Source organism: Loxodonta africana, chromosome 10, assembly GCF_030014295.1.
Source record: "Loxodonta africana isolate mLoxAfr1 chromosome 10, mLoxAfr1.hap2, whole genome shotgun sequence".
NCBI lineage: Eukaryota > Metazoa > Chordata > Mammalia > Proboscidea > Elephantidae > Loxodonta > Loxodonta africana.
Genome location: NC_087351.1, coordinates 24,910,309 through 24,918,690, shown reverse-complemented (window position 1 = coordinate 24,918,690; position 8,382 = coordinate 24,910,309).

Here is an 8,382-nt window from a genome sequence, read left to right as displayed (position 1 = left end):
TATGTGAACCTCTACTGAAGATGATATCTGCTAAAAAGATTAGAATTGCAAAAGGGCATATGGCATTGACATAAACATTTTAGTAATTAAAAAATGAGAATACTGTAAGTCAAAATAGAATGAAATACATGAAAATAGAAAGCTAACAGAAAAGACTTATAGTAAGACTAGAATATTTGCTATTAGAAATTATATTGAACTCTATTTATCTATAGTAAACAAAAAAATCACAGTCTTATATTGTATGATACCCCAAATTAAAAAAAAAAAAATTCCCACCCATTTATAAGGGAGAATATGCATTCAGTGAAGATTAAGTTATACTCCAGCTGGTAACAGAAGCATTATATAGGACTTTTGTGTCTGGCAGTACAGTCCAGGTGAGATCTTAAAAGTCACTGTTTACAAAACTTCTAAAATGTTAGAATCTTTTTAAAATAACTCAATTAAAGACGTTCAAAGAAAATAAGAGAAAATCACTCCTAAAACCCAGTAAGAAGTTTGAACTGTGTTCCAGGAAGGGAAGCCAGCACTGACCCACTGCCCATTGTGAGAACACCTGCAGAATACTGTTGCCTAGAGATCTGAAAATAGAACTTTGAACTTGGCAAGGAAGGCACTGTGAACTGGGCTTTGATAATGAACAGGGAGAGAAAATGATTGGAGGTCATGTTGATGGCTCAGGACTTGAGAAAAGAAAGAAAGAAAATTAGAAGAAAGCCTGGCTAGTAGAAGCAGACAGCAAGAAAAAATGTCCATCTCAAACTTGATTTCTGATGGGAATAAAATAAATGTTCTCCTAAAAAGACTTCCAGCTGGTCAACACATTCTTTCTGATCCACACATCAAGGTGAGGAGTGTTTTTAACTTGTTACTTAGGTTTGCAGGCTCAGGCACTTGGCAGAAGTAAACACAAATCTTCTCTGGAGAAAAAGATGCTCCTTTAAAACAGGCCACTCTGAATTCTCACAGAATGGTTCTAAAAATAAGAACTTACAATCAAAAATCACAAGACACAAAAGAAAAATGCCCTTATAAATTAGAATCAGCAGGAAAAAAAATAGTGCTGCAAATATTACATATTTGGGAAGTATTGGATAGAGATTATAACATTCTTACATTTAACATGTTTAAAGAAATGAAAGGTTGAATGAAAAAATGAGAATCACAATATACTATAAAATTAAGCTGTATTTGAAAAACAAACAGAATTTTTAGGAAAAAATAATTGAAATTAAAACTAAATGAAAGAGACAAATAGCATATCTATCTCTGAAGAGAGAATTAGTGAACCAAAATATAGAATCAATTACATTATTAAAAAGCTGAACAGAAAAGCAATAAAAATATAAAAGGGAAATTGAAACATGGAGCATAGAGTGGGAAGGCATAACCCAAATATAAATACTAGAATAGGAAGAGGAGTCCCTGAGTGGTGCAAATGGTTAAGTGCTTGACTAGTAGCCTGAAGGCTGGTAATTCGAACCCATTCAGAGGTGCCTCTGAAGACAGGCCTGTCAACATGCTTCTGAAAAGCCACAACCTTGAAAACCCTATAGAGCAGTTCTACTGTGCACACATGGTGTCACCACGAGTTGGAATCAACTCAATGGCAACTAACAACAACCAGAGGAGAAAGAAGTAGAAAGAATGCAGGAAGGGTTGTATTGAGTAAGATTTTTCCAAATTTTGGAAAAATATCACGAATCCTCAGATTCCAGAAGCCCAATTAAACACCAGCAGAATATACATAAAAATAAACCCAATCTTGACATATTGCAGCCGAACAACAAACCACCAATGGAAAAATATTTTAAAAGAAGCCAGAGAGAAAAACCAGATTACTTTGAATTTTTAAACAGCAGTAATGTAAATGTAAATTAGATTACGGTGAAATAACACCTTCAAAATGGCTGAGATTAAAGTAATTGCCAGCCTATATTTTGCACCCAAGGAAGTTTTTTGCAGTATTTTCAGACATTTACATATGTAAAACCTGAAAACATTTGCCTAACAGACCCTATCAAATGCATTTCTACTTGTTGTTTTGCAGCAAAAAGAAATCCTAGAAAAAGATGAATGACATGAGTAAATCGAATTAAATATGTGCAAGATCAAAGCCCTGAAATCTATAAAATAATGTTAAAGAAATTAAAGAGGACCTAATTTTTTAGGTAAATGGAGACATATGTATATGATTGGAAGACTCAAGATAGTTAAGATACTATTTATTCTCAATATATTGTATAAAATTACTTTAACCCCAATCAAATTCCCAACAGACCTGGAGAAATAGACAAGTGATACTAAAATGTTTATGAGAATTCAAATATATAGAATAGCTAAGATGATCTTGACAAGCGAAAACAAAGATGGAGGCCATACTCTGTCTGTTCCCAAGGTTTACTATAAACACGGTAATTAAGAGAGTATGATATAGATGTAAAGACAGAAAAATCAATGGAACAACATAGAAAGTCCACAGAAATAAACCCACATATAAATGATCATTTAATTTTCAAAAAAAGGAATAAATAAAAATCAAAGGAATTAAAACATTTTTCATTAAATAGTTCTGGAGTTGATTTTTTCTTTCTGCAAACCATGCAGAAAAACTAATTTGGCCGTGGGTGATAAACATAAATATGTAAGACCTTTTAATATAAAGCTTCCAGAGCAGAACACAGATAAATATTTTCATGACTGTGGGGTAAATATTTTTTTAATTAGGAAAAAAAATGTTTTAGTCAGTAAAATATTTTAAGTTGGATTACATCAAAATGTAAATCTTGTGCTCATAAAATGATATCAAAGGAAGTGGAACCGCAAGCCGTAAACTGGGAGAAAATATTCTGAGGAATGATACACCCAGAATATACAATGAAGTTTCTGGAAATACCAATTTTTAAAATAAGCAAAGGACTGGAAGTGACACTTCAAGAAGAATGAATGAATTCAAAAGAATGAATCCAAATGGCCAATAAGTATATGAAACTTTCTAAGAATTGCACTGCAGTATGAGACCTTTCCTCCCCAACCCTGGTTCCTTTCTGCTCTACTTCGCAGAGATCTGAGCTCCATTGTGATCTGAAGGCTGCCCTTGCCTCCGTCCTTTTCCTTCAGGGACATTTCTACCGATAAATCTCTTGCACATCTAAGCTTACTTTGGTATTTGCTTTTCAAAGTCCCCAAACACAAACTATTATAAATAAAGCTCTTTAAACACTCTTGCACAAGAAACAAAGCAAAAATTAGATAAATAGTGCTTCACCAAAATTTAATCATTTTGCACTGCAAATGCTACCATCAAGAAAGTGAGAAGACAATCCACTGAATGGGAGAAAAAAATTCCAAATTAGATATCTAAAAAGACTTGTATCCAGAACAGAGGAGCCCTGGTGGTGAGTGGTAAAGAGCTTGGCTGCTAACCAAAAGTTCGCCAGTTAGAATCCACCAACTGCTCTTTAGAAACCCGTTGGGGCAGCTCTACTCTGTCTGAGAGTCACGAAGAGTCGGAATCAATTTGACAGCAATGGGTATCCAGAATATACAACAAATTCTTACAATTCTACTATAAAATGATACATAAACCAAAGAAAAATGGACAAATAATCTGAATATGCACTTCCCCAAAGAATATATTAAAAAACAAAAATAACCTATTGTTGTCAGTTGATTCTGACTCATAGCGCCTGACTCATAGTGACCCTATAATAGTACATGAAAAGATGTCAATATCATTAGTCACTAGCTAAATACAAATCGAAACCACAATGAGATACTACCTCACACTGACTAGGATGGCTATAATAATAATAAAACAGACAATAACAATTGTTGGCAAAGATATGGAGAAATTGGAACCCTCACACATTGCTGGTGATAAGATAAAATGGTGCAGTCACTTTGGAGAACATTTTGGCAGCTCCTCAAAGTATTAAACGAAACCAAATCAAACCCTATAGGACAGGGTAGAACTGCCACAGTTTCCAAAGAGCGCATGGTGGATTTAAACTGCCGGTCGTTTGGTCAGCTGCAGCTCTTAACCACCATACCACCAGGGTTTCCCAGAGGTACAACATGACCTAGAAATTTAATACCTATGTATATACCCAAAAGAAGTAAAAACATATATCTACATAAAAACTTGTACATAAATGGTCATAGTAGCACTAATCATAATAGTAAAAAGGTAAAAACAACTCAGTGCTTTGAACTGGTTCAAACCAGTTCAATCACGGCCAATGAAAAGAAATTGCAACAGACTCAAATTATTAAAATTTGGGCAAACTGGAATAATAACTGGAATGGGAAAATTACAGGTGGAAGCTTTGAAATGGGAGACTCAGAAGAGGTGTAGTGAGCCCTTTCAGGAACCTGATATAGGAGACTGGATTATTGGCAGGACTGAGGAGCACGGCACACACTCAAGGTGCTGCAGTTGGTCACCATTTTTGAGCTGGGCAATGCTGATTCCCACTTTGCCAGTCAAGAGATTTTGTTGCCATGCAATGTGCACACTGCCCTTGTTTTCTAAGAGGGAAATTATGTTTCTAGCAGGGTTTCCACCTATAATTTTTCCCATTCCAGTTATTTTTCCAACTTACCCACATTTTAAAAAAATTGAGTCTGTTGTGATTTCACTTTCCCAGCCATGACTGAACCAGGAAGCACCAGTTTAAAGCCCTGAAACAACTTAAATGTTTATTGACTGATGAATGGATAAACAAGATATGATATATCCGTGCAGTAGAATATTACTTGGCCATAAAAAGGAATCAAGCTTGATACAACATGGATGAACCTTGAAAACATTGACTAAGTGAAAGTGTTACTGCCGAGGTTCCGGAAAGCTCTCCGGACTCAATGGGTCGTCTTTCTCTTCTAAGAATACACAAAGGAGACAATTTTGGGCTCAGCTATCACAGGTTTATTTTACTTGTGACAAGTAAAAGGAGTCAGGGGGGCTCCTGCCATTCCAAAAGACTGACTTGAAAAGGGAAGCAAGGTCGGGGCTTATATGAGTTTTGTGGGGAAAATGAAGCTATGAATATTGAGTGAATTTCTGAACAAGGAGAGGGGCTTTCAGGCATGGGAGTGGTTAAAAAAGTAGGCATCTGAAATCCAAGTTGGGGTCACTTGACATAACCATCGTGGTGGTGTTGTTCGTTACTGCCACCTCAGAAAGGTTATATAGCGGTCACTGTGTCTCAGACTGCACATGCCTGGCTCCTCTGGAGTCTAGAAAAACAAGAGAAACATGTTAACACTTGAGTAGTTAATTTTGCAACAGAACAAGGATGTTGGCTGAGGTCTGGATACAGGCAGTGCAGATTAAACAATGTTGGCCAACGTGTAGGTACAATTTTCAGCAAAAACAGGAAGTGCCATACCTTTTTGGCTCACTGGCCCACGTTTTTGTTAACCTGTCTCAAAAGAAGCCAGTCACAGAAGATCACATACTGCACCATTCTATTTGTATGAAATGTCCAGAAGAGGCTAATCTATAAAGACAGAAAGTAGATTAGTGGTTGCCTAGAGATGGGTGAAGGAGTCTGGTGGCACAATGGTTAAGTGCTCAGCTGCTAAATGAGAGGTTGGTGGTTCGAACCCACCAGCTAGCTGCTCTGCAGGAGAAAATACCTGGTGATATGATCCCGTAAAGATTACAGGCTAGGAAACCCTACGGGGCAGTTCCACTCTGTCATACCGAGTTCACTATGAGTCAAAAATCAACTGGACTGCACAGAGCGACAAAAACAGAGATAGGAGGGGAGGAGAATTGTGGATGTGGTCTTTAGTTGTTGGCTTTTTATTGCCAAATAATGTTTCACTGTGTGACTATAACACATGGGGAGTGTCTGCTAATGCATACATCTTTTTGAGGATGATAAAATGTTCTAAAATTAGATTGCTATGATTGTTGCATAACTTCTTGAATATACTAAACACCATTTAATTGCACACTTAAAATGGGTAAGTTTTGTGGTATGCTAATTCTGTCTCTATTAGACTGTTTAAAAAATCCAATTCTAGGAGTACTCTCATGGCTCCTGCTAGTATACACAAGCTAATTCTTGCAACTGCTTCAGTGTATAAACTTTTTCTCCCTTATGTGGCCCAGTATGTCCCAACAGGTTATGCTGTATCTTGAGTCTAATTATCACAGAGCTGCAAGGCAGTCAGATCAGGCTCCAAGAACTTACCTGTTACCTTGTGAGAGAAAGGCCTCCACAGTGTCTTCCAACAGGTGGTAACCAATGGCTTCTGGTCATCTAGCCACACGTACGCATCCCGTTGTTCAGGGTTCTAGATTCTCCCTAACAAAGCCCCCGGCATTTTCATAACACACATGCCTTGACTGAACATTTACATTTTTTTCTGGTACTCTGTAACTCTATTAAATCTTCAAGCTACTGCTTGTCTATTTCTGCTCTTCCCCTGAGGAAGATAAGGGCCTCCTTGTAAGCTACCAAAGATTTTCTTAGCTCTTATATTTAATCTGCAACTGCTTGTTAAAGTTCTTCCATTTCTTATTATTCCTCTGTAGGGCATCAATACAATTTAGCAATAAGCAATCAACTCCACTGTGTTTGTAGGACTATACTGCAATTGTCTTTCAAATGCATGAATTTATGTACCTGCAATGACATTCGCCTTCACCAGGATGCTTTCCCAGACAACTACCAGCGAACTCTTTAGCAATCAGGCAGCTATTTTATGCCAGGGCCAATCCGTGTACCATCTTATCATTTGGAATGGAGCCTCCTTGCCCACTGGGTGGTGATTAAGCCAGTCACAAATCCCCATTTGCTACCTGTTTTCTCAGATCACTCCTAGTAACAGTTGTGTAGGCTTAGGTCTCTGAGAAGTGGATACCAAGATGGGTTTAGAGCACATTCATACATTGAAACAACACTGAGCACTGAAAACAAAGCTGGTACATGAACAGCATGGATACATCTCTACAATATTATTATGTTGAGCAAAGACATTCAAAACAAGAGTACATAACTGTGAGATTTTATTTAAATGAAATTCAAGAATGCAAAACTAACTTTTAGTAATCGAAACAAAAATAGACATTATCACTGATGGTGAATATTGACTGTAAAGGGGCCCTAGGGCTCTTTTTGGTGTGAGGGGAGTATTTTATAATAATTTAATAAGTGTTCTAGTTAAACAGATGCATACATAGAAAAAAGTATTCAGTCCATAATTGAAGATGTGTGCATCTTACTCCCTAAATTATTTCTCTCATAATAAAAAGAATTAAAAACTGATTGTTAAAAAATAACAAACAAAATTGTAGTTTAAAATAGCATTGGGAAGGTATTCTTTCAATAGTACTTTCAATAAAACTAAAGTTCCTGCTGCATTATGGAAATAATATCAGTTATAGAGCAGTATATTGTTTTGTTTCTTTACCAGACAACACTTTTTACCTGGGGGCATTTTTAACTGGCTAGAAGTTCTTATTAAAAAAAAAAACTTTTTTTTTTTTTTTTTTGTTCTTATAGCCAATGTCTAATGACATTCTCCAGGGTCAAAGCAGGCCTGAGGGGAGAGGAGTCCTAGGCTGGCTGAGCTTAAGAGATGTTATGCAAATTTTTGTTTATTTGTTATAGTCTTCTCTCTTTTGCATTTTTTTGTGTGCTGTACTTGTCTCTAATTTTTTCTCATGTGTTAACATTAAACTAGAAATACACTGATAATTAATATTGTTGTCCCAATTTGCTATTTCCTTTTCAGCAAAATAAATCATGATTCACCAGTCAATTATTTATTACATAATCCTTTCCTTTTCCCTGGCACCCCAATAAATGACCATGCTTCATATTTAAAAAGTAGCTTAGACTAGCAGTCTGTATTTGTCTACATATAACAACTTTTTAGCTCAAACTGAAGAACATAGTCATCAAAGGGATGGAGTGTTTCATATGACTAGATAGAGCTTTAAACTAACGTTGTGGGAAATAGATTTCTCACACCACTTTACTGTGAATGACTAAAGATCAATGAATAATTAAAGAATCCCAGAGGTTTTATTTATCTAAAGATATTTTTATTATTAGTTAAGAACTTACTTTGCACCTCCTGGACTGATGTGGAATGGTGGTATACAGAATTCGTTTATACCAAAGTGTCTCCTATAATGACCTGTTTCCTTTCTCAATACTAAAGTGACTTCTGTGTTAAAAACTTAGAGGCTTAGTTTTGAGCTGTGACTCCTGAATCCTTAGTTGACTTTACTGGAAATGATAAAACCATAGACTTTTCTGTATGATCAAACATCCACTTAAAATGCAAAATAAGTAAATCAGAAGAAGAAGAAAAGAATGAAGAAAGGAGATATATATACACGTGAACAATAAAATACTA